At 33.4% G+C, this 22,614-nt stretch overlaps 1 long non-coding RNA gene across 2 annotated transcripts in view; it reads right to left on the minus strand.

The window, feature by feature from the left end:
• The window catches only part of LOC106671422, a 118,937-nt gene that overhangs the window by 49,941 nt on the left and 46,382 nt on the right, over positions 1–22,614 (minus strand). For both annotated transcript variants that reach the window (XR_001341175.2, XR_002910263.1), the window contains exon 2: positions 717–836. This is a non-coding gene — a long non-coding RNA (uncharacterized LOC106671422). The remainder of the gene's footprint in view (positions 1–716; positions 837–22,614) is intronic.

The raw sequence follows: 22,614 nt of genomic DNA on the forward strand, positions 1-22,614 counted from the left end.
AGAAATCGTGAGATGCGGTCTGGTGTGATGTAGGTTTCAGAAAAACATTTTCTTTATCGTGCCAACGTTTCGATCTTTATTGAGATCATCTTCACAATTTTTTTGCGTTGTATAAATTCACTTTTTTCCACATCTTACATGTATTTGTTAAATTTAAACAATGTTTGTAAATCTCAGGCCCTGAAGATGATCTCAATAAAGCTGGAAACGTTGGCACGATAAAGAAAATGTTTTTCTTAAACCTACATCACACCAGACCGCATCTCACGATTTCCGAATAATCATCGACTAACGATCACTAATCAACACACAGTTATAGTCTACGATACTAGATTTGGGATAAATTCCAGAGGCGTTATGAATTTTTAAGTGGAACACGGGACGTCGGAGAAAAAAGTGAACCCTGCGGATCCAACCCAAAATCTTCATGATTTTATTGCTTTAAAAATTAGTATTTAAGGGTGTTTAAAAAGGATCCGTATTGTTTTTTAAAAAAAGTTACTTTACTGGAAGGACTTTTTTATAAAAATCACCTAGAGAAATGGATAATAGACATGTTTCATTTTAGTCAGTTTTCCACTATTAAACAATTTCAAAATAAACACAGCCGTACAAGGTAAAAATAATTCGACCTTGTTTAGTTTTGAATTATCTCGACTATAATTTTTATCAACAAGGATTTCGTTAATATCGTTGAAATAAAACTGATTTCTTACCTTTGACGATCCCGTGTCGCAGCTTCTCTTTGGTCCAACGTGCACTAAGTTGTGAGACGGTCATCCAACCCTTTCCCAGCGGTACCGTTAGATGGGCCAAAAGGTCAGCAGCATCCCCCCCTGTGGACCGAAAAACTAGTTTAATAGATACTAGGCCACCCTTCTTTTTTTCCTCCCCACATCTCTGGGAGTGAGAATGCTCTTGGGAGTGGGAGATTTGATAAATCCGGAAAGTCTTTCAAGTACTTCAACTCACTATTATCTCATTGCGTTTAAGGTCGTCGATTAATTAATTAAATATTTTATATAGGTGCTTCTTCGTCGTAAGGACAAAGCTAAAATGGTAATCGGGATTCAGAGAAATTCTGTGGATTTTCATTGTTCAACTGGTTTAAATTAAGTCTTTGACGTTGAATCTTTACGCATTACATACGATATAATTTATCCATTTCCCGTGTTCCATTCCTCACCGAGTGCAAATATTGAAATTGGTCTGAGTGTATTAGTGGTCAGCATCAAGCATTAAGGCTGTCTTTACAATTTGCAAAGTAAATACAAGGCGTCTACCTCATTCGAGCGGTAAATTAATTTGATGTCCATCTATTTGATATCCTAAGTTCCTCCTCGATATATTTGATGTTTTGGTTTGTAATAACAATTGTAAATTGTCCAATCGTACACTTTATAACCATCAAATATAAAATAACAAGGTTCAAACTATATCCAAATAATATAATTAAAACAAATATACACACATATACGAACAACTAGCGCCGCAAAGAGCACGGTGTGGCCTTCCTAATGACATAACAAAAGTACTTAAGCACAACAGTGATTATAAACGGTAGGTCCTTGATTACCTAAAATTAATCAATGTATATAGCTATATATAACCCACCACACGTGGTACATTCCTCCTATTTGTATGAATGTATTTATTTGCGTGAATGTCGAAGTATGCATGGGTGTGACGGAATAACAAGTACCCACAGGCCCACCAAATTAGTATAGATATGTTATATATTTGTAGTATGATGTGAGGGACGGGTCATTGGCATTTCGTTGGTACTATACTTCCAAAGTGTAGTGGCTTGTCCAGAATGAATGTATTTATTAGCGTGAGAGGTGATGCGTGAAAGGACGTGGCTGTCGAGGAATATCGAGTACTCCACAGGCCCGTCAAACAATTTAGATTAGGATAGGTTAGTGTGTGAGTGGGACTTGTAAATACAGTTTGAACGTATTTATTAGTGTGAAAGACAGGAGGCCGCAAGATCACGATAATCTTCCTACCTCCAATTTAGTTGTAGTATAGGTTAGTAAATTAGTATGAATGTGAATTATGAAAATGTGTAAATATTATATCTATTTATTTTAATTTATCACGTGTGGGAGGGTAACAACAAACAAGATAACGAATCCGCTTTTAGGTGAATTAGGTGAATCGAAAGGCAACTGTTGTTTAGTTGAGGCATAAGAAGACTAAGAAAAGAATATACACATAACATAGATAAGAAGAAAATGCGAGAAGGTTTATAAAAAAATAAAAATAATAATAATAATAATTTTCGTTTAGCAGTACAAAAAAGAAAAAAAAGAAACAAGAAAAGACTGAAAAGACCTTTCAAAAGGCCCAAAAATGAACACAATGACAAATTTCAATTACTTAATATTTATGCAAGGTATTGGATGAGATTAAAAAAAGTCAATGTCACGAGCGGGATTCGAACACACGACCTTGGGCTAAATACGCCGCAGCTGTACCACTTGAGCTATCGTGACTTCGCACAATGACAAATATTTGTTGAATTTTAATCTCTTATTTCAATGTGTTCCTAACTGGATGAGGGAAGTTTTAGGAACTCTCACGATGAAAAATATCCCGGCAATCCTACAAATTCTCTCAACCGAGAAATTTAGATAAAAAATAGGATTAATTAAAATCCCACAAATTTTGCTTTTTACGGCCTTTTTATTCTTTAGAATCAACAGGAATTAGGATGAGAAGAAAAATAAAAAAGAGACTTTTAATCTCTTATTTCGGTGTTTCTAACAGGATGAAAGATGTTTTAGGAACTCTCACAGAGAAAAATAGCCCGACAATCGCACAAAAGCCTCTTTTTTTGATAATTTTATTACTTAGAATCAAGAAGAGTTTGTATTAGTGTGTGGTGTTTAGTGATCGTTAGTTAATGATTATTTGGATCGTGAGATGCGGCTGGTGTGACGTAGGTTTTAGAAAAACATTTTCTTTATCGTGCCAACGTTTCGATCTTTATTGAGATCATCTTCAGGGCTCAAAGTGTTTGTTGTCCGTGTAGATGTGCCAGTCTTGTGTGTCGTGTTGAGAGTGCCAGTGAGAAATTGCTGTTTTATGTATATACACGTTGGATTTTGAAGGGGTGGGGAGGGAAGTCAGGAATAGAAAGACTTTTTTTATATGAAGAGTCGGCTTCTTTCAGGCGAAAGGAGCCGACAATGGGAAAAACGTGAGTAATGGTTCGGCTTGATTATCCTTTCAGGATTATATAGACGGGAATAATTAGGGAAAGGAAACCAAATTGTTTCAGAATTAGAATATGTTTGATGTGTGGAATGTCATGATTGTTTTATATATTATATGTTTTGTGTGATGTGATGATGTTATCGATATTGAATTTGATTAATCATGTTAGCATATCAAATTCAAAGGTTGTATTAGGATAAGAGGAAAATTAAAATGTAAAAAAACAATAAGTAAAAAGGCAAACATTTTCTGACGTGTTTCTAACAGGATGAGAGATAGTTTAGGAGCTCTTACAATGAAAAATACTCCGACAATTCCACAAATGTCGCTTTTTTGACATTTTATCTCTAGAATCAACAGGGGTTTGTGTTAGTATGAGAGGAAACATAAAAAGGAGTATTCAACAAGTAAAAAATAAGCAAAAAGGCATATATTTGTGGTTTTTCATATATTTCAATGTGTTTTTCTTTCCTTTTCATTTTTCTTATACAATACAAGCTTCTGTTGATTCTAAAGGATTTATGGATATTTATCATGGTTTAAGCTCTTAAAATTGCTGTCATCCTGTAAGAAAAGCATATTTAAAAATAAGATCTAAAATTCTACAAATATTGGCATTTTAGTTTAATTTTTGACTTTTTAAATGCTCCTTCTCATACCTGCCCCATATCTAAGCCTTTTTTATGACTAAATGAGAAAGTACCTTTTCTACAGCGTATTGAATACAGTTAGCTACTTTTCATTTAATGGTCTTAAACCTTGTTGAAATATGCAGAAAGAAGAAACAACAAAAATAGTGGTGTTTTTTACAATTATATTTTGAAGTAGCAGAGTTTTGTAAGAGGATGAAAGGAAGGTACTGTCAAAAAGAAAAATCAACAAAATTGCAATATGTACTTTACTTTTAGCTCCTATTTCAATGTAAGCGTAGTTAACAGGATGACAGAAGTTGAAGGAGCTCTCATAACTAAATAAAAATAAATAAAATCTTAAACTAGTTTAAATAGGCTTAAGCTTAAGTAAAGAAGGAATAAGCACGTTTTCAATGGTTGTCATACCTTAGAGAATGGCTAAAATTCCATTAAAACCATTACCGACTTTTATACTAAACGAAAATTAACATTTTTGGCTGGGGGCAATTTTTTCCAACGATATCAGGTATTGTATTAAAAAATTCATACTTCCTCAGGATCTTATCCAAATTGACCGTTATAATAGCCGTTTTACAGTTTAATTATTATGGTTTGTCGCCGGTTATTTTATGAAGTAACTTCATACGAAAAAGCCCAGGAAAAGCTTAGAGGGAAAGTGCCTCGTCTTGGACCGATTTTATTGAAACTTTTGCGTTGATACTAAATCGAAAATATTAAAAATATTAAAAACCAGTACCGCCGTTATTGCAAATGAGCTTTAGGACCCAAAAAATATTTTATTAGGCAATTTAAATATATATTTTTAAATATGGTTTTCTGCCTTTTTTATGCATGTATTGTGTTTTACAAAAAATAATAAAATAATACGCAAATGAGATTAGTTCTATAAAATGTCACAAAAGCAAAATAAAAGTAGGTCAACATTTTTAATCTTGAAAAAACAAAACGGATATCTTTTAGGCTCCATATAAAGCTCATATATAGGAATTTTTATAGTAAAATAGACGTTTTATACAAAGATGTTAAATAGTATGGCGGGGAAATTTTTCTTACTATCTAGCATATCCGGTGTAAATCCAATATTTAAAAAGTTAAAAAACCAAAGTAAAGTAATCAGCAATTTTTATTTAGAATAAAATCAGTTTAATTTTAAGGATCCTCTTATGCCCGGTTGTATAGCGGGTATATTTTTTTCCGATGCCTCATGTTTAACTTTAATAAATTAAAAATTTCTCTAAATAATCCAAATTTAAATTTGTTAGATTTTTTACGAGGGTATTTCAACTACGAGGTTATATGAACCCTTAGGGTGCCGATGTTTTTGAAAAAAAGCCCATTTGTAAGTATGTCGGGTTAGAATGCAGGGCCGCTGGATTCGAACCCGGGACCTTCACCTTACTGTAATTAGCGCCATGTCAATGCCTAAACCGTTGCGGCCACCGACGCCCCTTATTAGATTTGGAAATCGGAATCTCTCTTTTTTCAGCCTATTTCAACAACTTTTGGATTTTATAATATTTCATGCTTTTTTAAGGGAGGAAAATAATATTGAAAATCAATAAAAAACTTTCTTGTGTTTTTTATGTCTTTCGATTCTAATTTATATACGGAGACTATTATGCAATTGAGTTTAGTTTAACTATAGGTTTTTATAGCCCTGTAAAATTTCATGCAAATCTGTAGAGCCTTCTCAAACTAATTACAACTCTTTTTGTACTCAGGCACTTGAAAGGTGAAAAATTATTTTTTATTTTATTTTTTATAGACTTTTTAGAAAGTTGTTTCCAAGATTATTTTGAGATAAAAAACAAATAAAAACGTTGTTTGTCGATTACGATAAACCTACACCTACACTCCTACGTCACTACGCCAAAATTGTATTTCGCACCTACCTCTAATGTAGGTACCGTAGATATTGAAATACATAAATTTTTAAAAAGTGTAGGTGGAAATATGAGAAGAAAAATTAAACTTTTTAACGGTCGTAATAACGTTGAATTTGGTCGTAACCTAGAAGAGTTATGAATTTTGAAAAAAAAAATCCTTGGCTTATTCCGACTAAATGCCTCCACTTCTTTTGTAAAATCACCAAATTAGTTATCAATTGGAAAAAATTCTAAAGGTCTACAGAAAACCATGTAGGACTTTAGATCCTTGTGACTCATGTAATGGCAGAAAAGTCTCTGAATATCAATTTCATTCATGACTGATATATAAAATAAAACTTTACAATTAATTAAGGTTTTTAGTTGAGATGAAAAAAAGTTAATGGCACGAGAGGGATTCGAACCCACGACCTTCGGCTAGATACGCCGCTGCTCTACCACCTGAGCTATCATGACCTCGATCCACTCGGACATCTAGCCGAAGGTCGTGGGTTCGAATCCCTCTCGTGCCATTAACTTTTTTTCATCTCAACTAAAAACCTTAATTAATTGTAAAGTATTAATTGGTGAAGCGGACCACGAAAATAGTTAATAAAATAAAACGTTTGTTTTTGTTGACTGGATCCTTATTTTTCTCGCTAATAACATAATAAAATCTACAAATTGTTGAAATAGCCAAAAATTGGAGAAATCCAGCATTCTATCGGTTGTAACATTGTAGATGTCGGATAAAATCAAGAGGATTTGTGATTTTTTAGGTGGAAGACACAATGTTGGAGAAAAAAAATTAAGGCTAGCTAAATTCAGCGTAAGCATGATTTTTATCATTTAATGTATTACTGACATACATATCAATGATGAACCCTCGATGATATGTTATGGTAAAGGAGGCATTTTATAGGTTTAGTGTTAAAATTTTAGAAATATTAACCCAGTTTTGAGAGCACGAAAAAAATTTGCTCGACCGGATTCTCGCTTAGAAAGTTAAAAGCGTACTCAATTTTAAAAGCGCTCGCTTCTTAAGCCCGAGCCATTCCGTCAAAGCGGAATTTTACACGGGTATTCATTAAGTCAAGACATGGATGAGTGGGTCAGGGGTGAGCATAAAACCTCAGGGGCTAAGTAAATATGCCTTGGGTGAGGGCCTACGACAATTCAAGCGTAGGGAGGGCTTCAAGGGACAATGTTACCCCGAGTGTCACTAGATAAGTGTAAACAAGTGCGGTCTTTCCCACTCAAGCATTTTTAAAAGGAAAATAATCATTTTTCGTTAAGCTTGACAAAAACAGCATAAGGCGAGCAAATCTGGATGTTTTTTTTGGTCACGTGGTCATCTTAGTATATTTTATTAGTAATTTTTGTTAAATGATAGTTCTATATTTATATTTTTTTTTTCTTCAAAAAATTTCTCGTTTTTATTGCTAATGAAACCGAAATCTCCCTAGATTGTATATTGCATTGTAGTTTTTTTTATTTATGTATTTTTGTATATGTTTTTTTGTAGGATAATATTATACAAGAATAAATTGATTTTGTCGTTATTTGCGATCCAACAACGTTGTATAAATTCTAAAGAAGCATGGAGTTGAAAAGAAAGACATTAAATTGAACGTGTGCCAAAGGCTTTGGTGCATTGCTGTCTGCTAAAGGACCATTACGGCAGATCGAATAAACTGGAAGACAACACAAAGAGAAGTAATTGAATAGTCCGAAGACAAAGACGGACAATCCGATTACGTCACCCACCTTACATAACCACATCAACACTGGTTTCAAATCTATACATGAAAATGAGAGAAATCCCTCAACAATGTATGAACAGAGAACAAAAAACATAAAAATCTCCCAACGATTTTGCTAACTTTTCTCATTTATTGAACGAATCCAGGTGTCTGTAGATGACAGGTAAGTTAAACCCTGTTCATTATTCCAATTAATTATTCTTTTCATCTAAGGTTTTTGGTTGAGATGAAAAATTAGTGTCACGAGCGGGATTCGAACTCACGACCTCCGGCGCAATACCCCCCTGCTCTAACAACTTGGGTTATCGTGACTAACCTATCCCTAACCAACCCCTGTATATTATATTTAATCCATACATGCTAGCGGTCATAATTGAACGTATTAATTATTTAAACTAATTAGTCTTTTTATCTAAGGTCTTGGTTTAGGTGAAAAAGTTACTGTCTCGAGCGGGATTACCTTCGACTCAATACGCCGTTGCTCTAAGCACTTGTTGTGTAACGATGGTTGTTGAGCTCGTGGGTTCGAATCCCGAACATGACACAAAAATATATATAGCTTCAAACTGTTGCTCAAACCAGGAATAAAACGAATACAAAACCTGAGCTCATATAGGTTGTACTGCTTGCCCATTATAGTAAACAAAAATAATTAGGCAATTTTATGTGAAATAAAATATGAAATATGTACATGCATATGTATGTACTCTTTTACAAATATGCGAATAAAAAAATATGTAAAATAAAAATAAAATAAAAACATTTAGTTATGCAATTTTTTAAAAGAATTTAATAATTTACACATATTAGTTAGATAATGTGAAAAAAGCATGACTATAATAAGTTAATAAAATAGAAAGTAGTCTTTTAATTTTCAAAGTTATTGGAAATAACGTACAGTTCTAAAATAAAAATGTATCATTCTAGTGTTAAAAATTCTATAAAATAAAACCAATTTTCTTTTAAATGGTCAAGAACTTATAAAAGTTAATTTTAAAATATTCTTGATTATTTGTATTTGAAAAATGTTAAAAAGATATCAAATAAATCTTTAAAACTTTAAGTACTAGTAATTTAAACTTTAAATTCTCGAAATTTTTTGTTACGAACGTTTAGTTCTCTGAAACCTATCTTACTCTTTTGCTCATTATTTTAAAATTTTCAATAATTTCATCAATTATTTTATTAAAATGTACCAAAATATCTAAATTAAAGCAAAATATGTAATGATAAATGAAATTCAACAAATTTTACATTTGGAGTTTTATATTTTACATTTAAAAATATGGAAACTAAAATATGATTTACTTGCTTCTAAATAGCATTAAACATGAAATAAAAGTTGCAAAAACTCTGTACGAGGCTGAAAAAAGTATGTGAATACATTCAATTAATTCAGGCTTTAAGTTGAGATAAAAAAGTCAGTGTCACGAGCGGGATTCGAACCCACGACCTTCGGCTTGATACGGCGCTACTCTGCCACTTGAGCTATCGTGACTTCGAATCCCACTCGTGACACTGATTTTTTAATCTTAACTTAAAACCTTAATTAATTGAATGTTATTAATTGGTCAAGCGGACCACGAAAAATAGTGAAATATGTGAATACATGTAAATCCATTCTGTTTGAGTATGTAATTTATAGAACACAACATATACAGGGTATCAACTTGCTAGTTACTCTTGTTAGTTATACTTAATATGCTCAAATATATTAGTTAAATCATTTAAAGGTTTACGAAATTATTGACAAAGTTTTAGACAATGTGTACAGTGGTTTTTAATCTCATAAACGGTTTCATTTATTTGGTCAATTATAAAATAATGGAAAAGCAGTAATTAATGTAACGATATAAAGTATAGTTTATAATTGAAAAAAAATACTGCTAAAATTTTTTCCTAGGTTGTGTATTTTTTGAAGAAATCAGGGGTATACTATGTGTCAAAACCGAACAATTATTTCAGTGTTTGAAAGAAGAGTTTCGATTAAAAAATACTATTTAATTTTTTTTCTCGGTTGAGTAGTTTTTGAGAAAAACCAGGGGTTTGTTAATAAAAACCTATAATTATTACACTGTTCGTACATATACTTTATGCTTAAAAATGCTTTTTTTTCTCGGTTGTGTAGTTTTTGAGAAAAACCAGAGGGATAGGTTAAAAAACCCAGTAAATATGACACTGTTTGAAAGTAAAGCATATGCTAAACAAAATTATGATTATTTTTTTTCTGAGCAATTTTTGAGAAAAACCAGGGGTTCTTTAATAAAAACCTATAATTATTACACTGTTCGTGCATAGACTTTATGCTTAAAAATGTTTTTTTTTTCTCGGTTGAGTAGTTTTTGAAAAGACCTCGAGAGACTAGTTAGTTGAAAACCTGTTACAAAACTAGGAAAAGAAATTAACAAAAATTCCATGAGTACTAAATAATAAGGTATAAAAATTTTAACACAAATAAAATGAAACATACATAAAAAAAATAAAAAGATCAAATTTGACATCCTTTAAAAAGTGCAAAAGCAAGTAGTTAAATTATTCCTATCTCGTATAATATATATTTTTCAACTAATGTATTAATTGGTAATAACGATTTCATTATAAAGGGGAAAAACCTGAACTATTTACCTCAATATCAAAATAATAACAAAATCCACTATCCTTCCCTTTGCTTTTCCTTTTTACTTTAAGGGAATGGCTTTTTACTTTAAGAACAGCCAAGATCCTCCTTTTCTGATAGTTGAAACTATAACAAAAATACATAATATAAAATTATGTGTTTGTAAGTGGGTGTCCAAATATACATATACACCAGTATTAATTATATTAGATAGAGACCCTTCATCAATATTGCATCAATCGTGATGGTTCAAGTTCATTTAATAATTATCTATCCGAGGCAATATTCGTGAGCGGGGGACGCATGGGGCGGAGGCCCTTTATATAATTAAAGTGCCGAACGTCCTTCGCAAATACGTTCGTTGATTAATGCTTTCTGTCTTTGAGAGTAAGGCCGGATTCACAAGAATGCACATTTCCTGGATTTGCCCATTGTACGATTAACGATTGATCTCGTCTGTGCTTCACTAATTTCCTTCTCTTGTACCCAACCCGAGAGTTGATCGAATATTGAGCGCATTGTTCCTTGGACAAATCGCCAATTTTTTCCCTTGAATCTTGATAAATATCGGAAGGATTGGGTTCACGTACCATGTATGGGTCTTTTGTGGCTCCATGGAAATGTTTTAATGTTGGCACCTTTTGTGCGAGCTTTGAACAAAATCCGAAACGAAAGGCGGAAAATTTGATTAAAAAATGGATTTTTGATCTACCAAAAAATTTCATTCCAGTTTTTTTAATGCTTTTTTTGGCCCAACGTAAAAAGCAAATAGACGGATAAATAATATCAGCAAAGATGCTTGGTCATAAATTTTTTATAAATCACAAAAACTAGATTTACCGGTGGACTTACGAGCGGTGGTAGGCTCAACTCTGCACATCTATAAGTACATACAATTTATGGATTTTTGAGTATTTACATAAATTATTTATTTCAATAATATAATTTTGAGGTATGAGGTAGCAAAGTATTAATCCATTTACGTTTAGTGGTATAATTGACCAAATTACCTATTTGAATTAATTTTATTTTTATGTAAGTTCTTAGTTGAGATGAAAAAGCTAGTATCGACCCACGACTTTCGGCGTTCGATTCCCGCTCGTGATACTAGCTTTTTCATATCAACCAAGACCTTGCATAAAAATAATAATTAAATGAAGTAGCAAAGTATGTTAAAGTATTTTGTTTTATCAAGAAACATAGATAATTTTCGTTTTCTGCACCAAAAACCGGTAAATATGAATTTTTGAAGAAAAAAAAAAGCATTTTGTCTTAAAATTTTCTCCATCAAAATGATAGGCATAGGTTTTGATAAATCACAAACATGATTATAACTATTTGGTGATCGTGAGATGCGGTCTAGTTTTAGAAAAACATTTTCTTAATCGTGTCAACGTTTCGATCTTTATAGAGATCATCTTCAGAGCTTAAAGTGTTTGTTTTCTGTGTAGAAGGGTCACTATAGTGTGTCCTGTTGAGAATACCACAACGAAAAAATTACACCAATTAAAACTCAGTGCCGCCAACATAATACCTACAGACATTTTAAAATTTTTTTACAAGCATCAAAAAGATGCTTACAATTTCCACTTTGACCAAAATAAAAACAAACACACGATAAAACTTAACAAACACCTGATAACGCAAACAATTCGTTTCTAAACATAACAAAAACTAACATTGGGCATTCTCAACACGACACACAACGATGACACATTTACACGGAAAAAAAAACACTTTGAGCCCTGAAGATGATCTCAATAAAGATCGAAACGTTGGCACGATAAAGAAAATAGTTTTCTAAAACCTACGTCACACAAGACAGCATCTCACGATCTCCAAATAATCATTGACTAACGGCCACTAAACACCACACATGATTATAACATTTAAACAACCCCACCGATCCATAAGAACCTTTTAAGTTACTTACAACCCTGTAATATACATACCATGGCAAAAAACGTACTGCATATGTAAATAGAGATATAAAATAAAACCATTGAAGAGTCATTGTTGTATTTCTCCTTATTTTTCTCAATCTGAACGCACGGCAATGAGCTGGACAATTTCCAGCAAGCCGCCATGTGCATCTTTACACGACCCAATTCACCCAGTTTTTCTCATCTTCATATGTTCTATCTTCCTCTTAAGATGGGCTTTTGAAATTTGAATAATTTAGATTTACTTAAATTAAGACAGGAGGGTGCTGAGGACATTTTAAAAATTTGAGCAAATAATATTAAGCTTTTTCGAAAGGGAAGAATTTCAAAATTTGCATTCTGGTTACTGACAGACTCACTAATCATCAAAATTAGTGGTGGGTTTTATATAGTAAGTAAAGGAATCTGAAAATTGCAGTTTTCTAAAAATTAGTGCCACTATAGGGGGAGAGTCTCACCATGAGAATTATAAATAAACAAAGTTTAAACTTTACTTCGTCATAAGTTGGAAAAATAAAATTTAAATCAAAAAGGTTTTCTGAAATGTTTAATTTTTATTTCTCCAATTCTAATTTGTTTTCTCACGAAGTCTTTTGATGACTGTTTTAGAGCTCACCCTTACATTACGGACAATTTAGAGTTGACTACCTCACAAGGAAGTCGTTAAATACGGTTCAGTAGTGCGATAGTAGCAGTAAAACATCATCGTACATCGTTGACGACCACTACGTACTCTTCGATCGAGACATTCGGCGGCCCTAAACTGTTGTGGACCATTGTAGATGTTGCAGCACACCCAGGACGCTATCTATGTCCGTCGATGGCCAAAGGATCTGCCCAGGCGAGATTTTCTAGACTTCAAACCATGATTTTAAAGATTATTAATTAACTTTTTATTCAAATTGATTTTTTTCATAAAAGAAAACCGGTTCAAAAAAACAATTAACTCACTCGACGAGTTGGCTTTGGAAAGGATAAAATTGAACTAATTTTCTTTATTTTTAATCGAAACAGTGTAAAACGATTAGTAATTCCCTATAACAGTAAACAACAAGTTATTTATGTTGGGTTTACATTTTAAAGCAACTAAAAATGTAGACTAAATGCTGGGTTCACCGAGCTTTCGGCAACTTATAGTGCTATCATCAGGGCCTATTTTATTACAAATTCAAAGTAAATACATAATATACAATATATTCTCTGTGATCAGAAATGTACCTGTAAGAAATTGCTAGTCGGAACAAAAAATAGTTGGACCTCTAGTCATATGGATTTTTAGCAAGGTATTGTCATACTTTACTATAAATTATTGTTTTCATTGTCAAATAATTGTATGTTAATAATTATTTATAATTTTATGTAGATGCCTGTTTTCACCGTCAAAAATGTAGTATGCTGGCCATGTGCTCCATAACCTTAAACCCCCTTTTACAATAGTTTTTCAATGTTAATTGTTTTCTTCATTCTTTGGAAATTATGTATATCATTTTATTACATTAATTGTTACTTGTATGTTACTGTGTATTTATTTTGAATTTGTAATAAAATAAGCCCTGATGATGTCACTATAAGTTGCCGAAAGCTAGGTGAACCCTGCATTTAGCATACTTTTTTCACCTGTCTAATGACCGCTACGAAGATTGGAATCCTACATAGATTATCTGCTGGTGGATCAACAAACATCACATCAACTAAAAATCTTTATACCTACTTATTATGTAAAATAAAAAAAGTAAATACAAATGTCAGATTTTTTTGTCTTTGTGTGTATATTTTTTATTAATTTACTGAGGGCGGTTTTTGGTTTTTGCAACGTTCAAAGTTTTTATATACCTAATCTCATTTACCATTATCCTGTTTATAATTTCTTTGATCGTATGTACAATTTTGGCGTTTCGGTTTTTTGGGCTTTCTGAGTACCTAGTCTGTTTTTGTACAATCCTGAATATTATATTCTCTCCTATGTATGTTTATGTAAAAAGTGGGAGATTTATGGGCCGAAAAAGTGGTCATCGCCGGCCCAGGGTTTTCCTTCTTTTTCACTTCTTTCGCGCGTATTTTGTTTTAAACTGCAGAAATTTGAGTGTCTCGACCTGGGTTCGAGGCTGTCTCTGCTTTCTCTCCTATGTAAAGATCCAAAACGACTTATATGTAATGACCTTAAAATACGTGCTCACCAAAGGCAGAAAAACCATATTTAAAAAAATTGTAAATTACTTATAATAATTTTTTCCTCTGGTCTTATGAAACATTGGCAAAACGCTAAATCTAATATTTTTTGGCCTAGTATCACCAAAAAAAGTTTTCTTAAAATCGATAATCGTACTTCTCACAAAAACGTTTACAACCAAAGAAGTACATTTTCATTTATTTATTATATTTTATATTTATTATATATTATTTTTATAGGACTAGTTGTTATAACCGTACTATGGTTAATATATTATAACATATTTGATATGCAAAATGTGAATGAACCTCAAAATAATAAAAATTATAAAATGGTGCGTTAATTTTATCCAAATAAAAAAATGGAAATTAAAAAAAGGAACATTTTTGAAATAGATCCTTTCCTTTATTGAAGAAAGTAGGAGGAAAGGAGGTAGCGAGATAAAGAGAGGTTAAAAATTACAGTATGGGGGTCGTTTGTAGTGATTTAATAGAGCTAATTTTGATAATCAAGGTGTAATCAGGAAAAGTGTAACGAGAAGGGGTGTCCTAAGGATATTGGAAGGTAGGTCCCATAATGAAACGCTAATGTAATCACTCGACATTTGATGGGTGGAGGTCCACCCTCAGTAATTACGCTCCATTCTACTTGGCCGTGTCTTCTCGCTCAATAGACGCCATTACTACCAACTACATGATTGCCTAGGCCCATTTTGTCCAAAAGGATAAAGCAACGGCCTAGGATTATTGACCCCCCCTTACCATTCCTGATTTATAAAATGATTTTCGATGCACAAAAATCTATTAAATGATCTCTGTAATTATTTTCGTTTATTCAGCCTAAATTGCAATAAAGTTAAACTGAACTTCAATTAATTAATCTTTATGTAAGGTATCGGTTGAGATAAAAAATCAGTATCACGAACGGGATTCGAACCCACAACCTACGGCTAAATACGCCGCTGCTCTAACACTTGAGCTATCGTGACTTCGATCCACTCGGACACCAACCTCCCATCTCAGCCCAACCTTTCGAATTTTCCCTCCTTTTTGCCATTTGTCGCAACCTCATTTCAAGAACTGCGTCAAAAGATAGAGAATGCTTGTCAATCCATCTCCCCTTATTCTATCGTACTTAGCACCGGTGAAGAGGGGTTGAAAAGAGTAAATCTTTGCGTCTTTAGGCATGGTTGTCAATTCGAACATTTCATGTGATTTATAAATATCAAACCAAATTACCGTTATTGAACAACTTTTTTCTTTGATGTTGTATTGGATATTCTTGAGGTCATTTTACAGGTGAATAAAGAACATCACTATTGGGTTTCACCAAGCTTTCGGGGAAAGTTCCGCCATCATCAGTGCCTAATTTATTTTTTAAAAAATTTACATGAACAGAGTTACATAACACATCTTATATAAATACATTATAAAAATATAATTACGTACTTAACCCAGCTGTTAGGAAAATTCAATTTATTGCACATGTTTGTTGTTTTTTTGAAGTGAAGGTGAAAATGAATCTATATACTAAAAAACAAAAACCGTCTTGCTTAAAGTCTAGTGACCCTCATCGTTTATCCTTTGGCTTCATTTTTTCATAAGTTAACACTAAATCTCAGGTACGTGTATTTCTTTATCACAGATACGTTATATATGTACAACTTTTTTACTGTTTTTTAACTTAAAATCATAATTTAACTAGCTACAACTATGTACAAGGATTCGAAGAAAAATGAGAACACACATCGGATCCAATATGTTGGGCAAACAAAACAAAAAGTAGAAATAAGAATGAACCAACATAGACTGGACTGTATAAATAAAAAGAAAACCACGGGATTGGCAACACATGCGACGGAAAGTGGTCATTTCTTCAAGTTGGACTCCCCTGGGATCCTGAGCAGAGAGTTGACTACTTTTGGAAAAAGTCTTTGTTCATGTTACGAAAAACACTTGTAATTTACAAATGGATCGACTGGGCTCCATAATGGCATATTCGGGAATCCTGCAACGTTCATGAATCGAAATAAAGCGCAAAATGACGTTGGTGTGTCTAATCACACCAGGATTGATAACAGGGATAGGTCCCTTACCATGTTATAACCGTCCGATGTGTGTTCTCAATTTTCTTCGAATCCTTGTACATAGTTGTAGCTAGTTAAATTATAATTTTAACTTAAAAAACAGTAAAAAAATTGTACATATATAACGTATCTGTGATAAAGAAATACACGTACCTGAGATTTAGTGTTAACTTATGAAAAAATGAAACCAAAGGATAACCGATGAGGGTCACTAGACTTTAAGCAAGACGGTTTTTGTTTTTTAGTATATAGATTCATTNGTGAGAGAGAGAGGAGAGAGGGAGAGAGAACAATGATGGGCAGGTTTGGTTACCGATGACCTTTCCAACTTTAGCAGAGTTCGCCAGTCTTTGTCACCGTTGTTTTAACATAAGCTTACTGTGTCTAGCACCACTACAGTTTATCCACTAGCTTTTTTGTATACATTCTGCGATGGAGGATTATGCGTTTGTTTTTGTTATGGTGGTGTCATGGTGAGATGTATAGGAAAGTCTATAGTTTAAGACGGAATATAAAAACGGCCTGTTCCATGCTTATGTTATGTAGCAGTTTTCTCAGATGCCAGTGACTGGTTAACAGTCTTATCCTCCAAGTCTAGCCCTCTCCAATTGCGTGATATGCCAGTCTTGGTGAGGGTTGTTTTAGCATAAGTTTCCAGTGTCTAGCGCCCCTACAGTTTATCCACTTCTCCTTTTGTCTTTTTTGGATTTATTCTGTCATGGAGAGGTAGGGAAAATAAGAGGCTCCATAGCTTTGCCAGCGGGTCCTTAATGTAGGATCTTGCTTGCGGCTTTTCCTCTACAAGTTACAAGAATATCCACCTACATTGACCCTCACAGAAACATAAAACGTGTTCTGCGGTATCCTCTTCTTCCTGACAGTATCTGCACAGTGTATCTTCTGTCTGTACTTGTATACGTGTGCCTCCTTATGCGGCGCGATTCAGTGCCATGAATCCAACCAGAATCCTAGTTCTGTTGTGGTTACCTTCCAGTAATTCTTTTGGAAGCCTTTCAGAAGTCCGTCCTATGAAACTGTTCGTGTGCCTCAGGCCTGGCGTATTGCTCCATATGTTTTTGACTCATTAACGATCCATTTTTGCGTGTATCCTTTTTTGTGGTAAGTTGCTATGCCACGATAAGGTTGTGAAATGTGTTTCTACTTTATTTTAAATATATTCCTTTTTATTTCTCTGGCCCGGTGTTCAAGTGCTGTTATATCCGACTGAAAACCGTAATGTACTTACCTAATTTTGAGCCGAGTTTAGCCCAAAACGTAGAAGAAAAATGTGAAATAAAATAACCTTTAAAAGAACTCTCATGGACTACCCCTAATTTAAAGAAACTTCTTTTTAGCATGAGAAAAAAGGTAAAAAAATATACATAATAATCTACAAACGTGGAATCAACTACAATAATTTAAATAAAAAAAGTTTTGGCGAAACCAGGTCCTATTCACAAAAAATGGCGGATTTGTGCCCGATATTTTGGAGTGTAGAATCGCCAAAAACGGTTTTACTCCAAATCCATGTACCACCAACCTGGCCGTCCCACCAACCGGCTAATGGTCGGAGAGGCAGCCACAATGAATTATTCAAAATTTTGTTTTCACATTTATCTTGCGTGGGGTTCCCTGGACAAACGCGCCTAAATGATGAGGTCATAATTTTATCAACTACAGCCAAATATCATAGACAAGGTCTGGATTAATATCAGTCAAAGGATTCAAGCACTAAAACATCTTTTATGCTATAGATCTTTGTCTATTGACTCAAAACGTCACTTCTATCGGTCATACGACCGATATGGACATACTTCTGCAATTTTTGGTTTGTGATTTGTGTGAAAAAAAAAAACATATAACTATTTTACGACTGATAACCGGATCACTATGTTACGTCCGCAGCAGTGATTCATAAAGATCTCCAATTCATGATGGTTGCGACTGTGATTCATTTATTATTTATATTTAATTAATTAGTATTTTTAGCGTTGAACTTTTGCTCATTGGCCAAGTAGATAATTAATTAGTTAATCTGTATATTAATCTGTAACTGATCTCCTACAAGTTGTTGAAGAGGAAACAAGCTAGATCTTGGAAAGTGCTTCAACAAGAATACATTGTGTTTTTTTAGTACAATAATCGTGAATTGTAGTTGATCAAATGGTTAATTAAGACTTCTTGAAGTATGGCAGAAGCGAATCGCTTCTGTCTGTTGTCTATGTGCGAATTCCACCGTACTACACCTCGCCCATTAGTCAGAGTGCTAATTATCGCCATTTAATCTTCTTACCACGTTTAACGTGTTCCATACATTGTGTATTGCAGCGAAACACAGGCACGGGATTATCAGGAAGATTAGCCGTTATTTAATAGCAAAGTACATTACAAACTGGCAAATAATTTGCCAGAAATGAGACCGAGTGTTTACTCAACACAATTAAATTCGTTCAACGTCAAATACCCGTTAAAACAGTTCAAAGTAAATATTGTGAAATAATCATAATTTGTTGAAATTAAACAAAATTTATTCCACTTGGAATGCAAGCGTGAGAAAGGCACACGGAACTGTGGTTTTTTTTAAAATCGTATAGATGAGTTTTATCCTGACATTGAATTGGCGTTTATAATTGAAATACAATCTCACTCAAATCATTTCATTGAACGGAAACAGGTATTAAAGGGTATTTCCGAGCTGAAAACGGACGGCCAGAAATATAGCAATGGCCTAGACTCATTTCAACTGACAATCATAATTAAGTAATTGCATATACGTCTAATGGGTTCGAATCCCGCAATGCTAGCTTTATGTAATAACATCAGTCAGCGGAGCAATTCATTTTCAATGGTGAAACAGCCAACAGCGATACATAAGGTGTCACGATTATCTCAGATTGTCTTGTTTCACGGTCGATCGATCATTGTCCTCCGGGGCAAAAATAGGCAGGGGGTTGTATTATAATTGAATAATATCTAACCTGACCCGGTGAATTTACACAATTATGTGCTTAACTATTTGAATGAGAAAAAAATTCAATTACACAAACTTTCAACCTAACTTTAAATGATTGGAAAGAATATTTTTATGAACTTTACAGCTGCAAACGTGTCATCTAAAGGCAGAGAATCCTGAAGGAATAAACCTTATTATAAATAATAATTAATATTATAAATAATTTCTTTCAATTAATTAATCTTTATGTAAGGTTGAAATTAAAAATTTAGTGGCAAGAGGGGAATTCGAACCCACGATCTTCGGCTAAATACGCCGTTGCTCTACCACTTGAGCTATCTTGACTTCCATTAACTCGGACACTAACTTCCCATCTCAACCCAACCTTTCGAATTTCCCCTCCTTTTTGCTATTTTTCAAATGTAATTGGAAAGGCAGATTGAGATTAGAAGTTGGTTTCCGAGTGGATCGTAGTCACGATAGCTCAAGTGGTAGAGCAACGGCGTATTTAGCCGAAGATCGTGGGTTCGAATCCCGTTCGTGACACTGACATCTTATCTCAACCAATACCTTACATAAAGATTAATTAATTGAAAGTTGTTGTTTGGTCAATCGGACCACGAAATCTAATGAAGTTATTATATATATTAAACGATTTTTTTTTCACCTGTTACAAAAATAATATTCATGTNATATACTGCAGTTAACTTATTAAACTTATTAAAAAAGGCAAAAAGGAGAGAAAATTGGAAAGGTTGGGTTGAGATGGGAAGTTAGTGCCCGAGTGGATGGAAGTCAAGATAGCTCAAGTGGTAGAGGAACGGCGTATTTAGCCGAAGATCGTGGGTTCGAATTCCCCTCTTGCCACTAAATTTTCCATTTCAACCAATACCTTAAATAAAGATTAATAAATTGAAAGAAGTTATTTGATCAATTATACCACGAAATATAATGGATTATAAATAATATTAATTATTATAAATAATAATATATCATTTTAGTAACTAGATTTGAATAAGTACACGGGCAAAATTTTACCTTATTGAAACAGATTTTTATAAATTTTATTATTCCAATAATGATAACAACCGTTTAATTAGCAATATTTAAAGTATCAATTGGGTTCACCAGAGTACATTCTGCCAAAGTCTAATTTATTTATATTTACCTATCAAAGAATTTAATAGATTTTTTTGGATGATACTAGATCCAAAAAAAACAATAAAGCCCTTAAATACAATTTTTATAGCAAATAAAAAATTAAAATCGTTGGAGTGAATCAACTGGGTTTTTTTGTCCCCTAAGTCATGTGCTCCATTTAAAAATTAATAACACCTATGTATTTATTCCGACGTCCACGTTATTACAACCGTTGGAAAGCAACACCCCTGCAGTAACTTTAATTTTACTTGACAATACTCAAGATGGGCAACGGACCGTCTCCGCCCTGGGTCCTTCCACCCGTACTCGTCACGATCTCGTCGTGTTAAGTAGACCTCTCCAGACATGCGGGTATTCGCCGAATGCCGATTGTCGCCGAATATTCCGATAATGCGGCCAATTCCCGAGATGCTCGTCTTTGCATCGCCAAATAGCGTGTCTACGTACATACACATGCGGGTTTTGTATAACCTCCTAGTTGTTGCGGAAACTGGGAATACGTATTTTCCAAATGCCGTGGGAGTTCTCAACTTACTACAAATCGTGATGGACAACAGTGAGACTGTCATTGCTGCAGCTGCGGTTACTATTTTGTGCCTGGCAACAAACTAATTGAAAAATATATTTAATACTTTTCATGTTTTTTCGATAGAAATCTGACATATCTGAAAGGAGAAAATTTGAACAAAAAATTTCTCAGTTTTCCCCTAAAATTTGTATTTTTAATTAAAACAATTCAGGCTCGTTTTAAGCAACATTTAAAAAGCTTCAATGCGAATTTTTATGGCAAAAAAAACATTGTTTGGGCTGGATTTGATGGGGCAATTGTTTTCCATTTTTACAATTCAGAACTCTTCTTATCCAACATCCACAGTATGACACCAGTTGAAAAGAGAATGTTTGTTCTTTCTGCCTATATCAACAAAGTTTAAACTTTATGTTACAATGCGTGAGAAAAATAAGGATGGATTCAAAAATGACTCTTGGGGGCGTCGGTGGCCGCAATTGTTGATATAGCCGCAACAAACACTTTGAGTGAGTAGAAATACTTTGATTGAATATAAAAAAATATATTTTGCATTGTATAAATTCACTTTTCCACATCCGAAATGTAATGGTTATATGTAAACAATGTTTGTAAATCCCAGGCCCTGAAGATGATCTCAATAAAGATCGTAACGTTGGCACGATAAAGAAAATGTTTTTCTGATACCTACATCACACCAGACCGCATCTCACGATTTCTGAATAATTAAATCAATAAAGTTCTTCCGAAGTTATCATAATTTTTGGGATTATTTTAAGCTATATGGATGTTGCTTTGTAATAATTGTAATAAAGTTGAATTTGATTAATAGAAAATGGGACACTGGAGTAGGAAAATATTCCATGGCTAATCCCCATTCTTGTTTAAGAGCTTTAAAGAATGCTTAAAATGAATTAGTTTAAAAAATAATCATTTTTAATTAATGACAAATAACTTAATATTTCAACGTTCAAAACTAGAGATTTATAAAAAAATCGTTAATTTTTTCGTTTTTAGGTTGAGTAATATTTAATTGTGTGTGTGTGTGTTTTATTTTTTAATATTTCTTCTAGTATGCATTCATTGTTTATCCTACCTAAGATTGACCGATTAAACCACTCATTTCTAAAATATGAAATTGTTTAAAAATAATTTGCCGAATTTCAAAAAATAATGTTTGTAACACATTTTAATGGCTTGTTTGGAAATCCTTTTTTTTTAATAAAAAATACCTTGATACCTTCACGTTTTATGCATTATCTGAAATATGTATTATTACTTTATTTATTCCATAAAGAAAAAAAAATAGCTCCGTGATATTTATGGATGTATAAAACAGGTTGTAAATAAAAAGAAATATAAATTATAACGGCCAGGAGGGCAGAGGCGAATTCCTGTGACTTATCCGACGGGTCGTAATCCAGCTCAAAATCGTCGCCGGTTCTAATCCAGTGAAAAGGGGTGAATTGCATAATATAGACTAAAGGGGTTGGACGGTCGGCCCGGCCGGCGAGGGGGTGAGCGCGGGAGCGAGTGAGAGTGAGAGGAGTGTATTGCTAAGAGTTATCGGCCTGCCCCTGGGTCACAATGGCTACAACCTAATATCCTAGGCTGTAATATACATGCATTACGTGCTCTCCTCCTGCCCAAACTTC

Source organism: Cimex lectularius, unplaced genomic scaffold (genome assembly GCF_000648675.2).
Source record: "Cimex lectularius strain Harlan isolate CLEC.00 unplaced genomic scaffold, Clec_2.1 scaffold4, whole genome shotgun sequence".
Lineage (NCBI taxonomy): Eukaryota > Metazoa > Arthropoda > Insecta > Hemiptera > Cimicidae > Cimex > Cimex lectularius.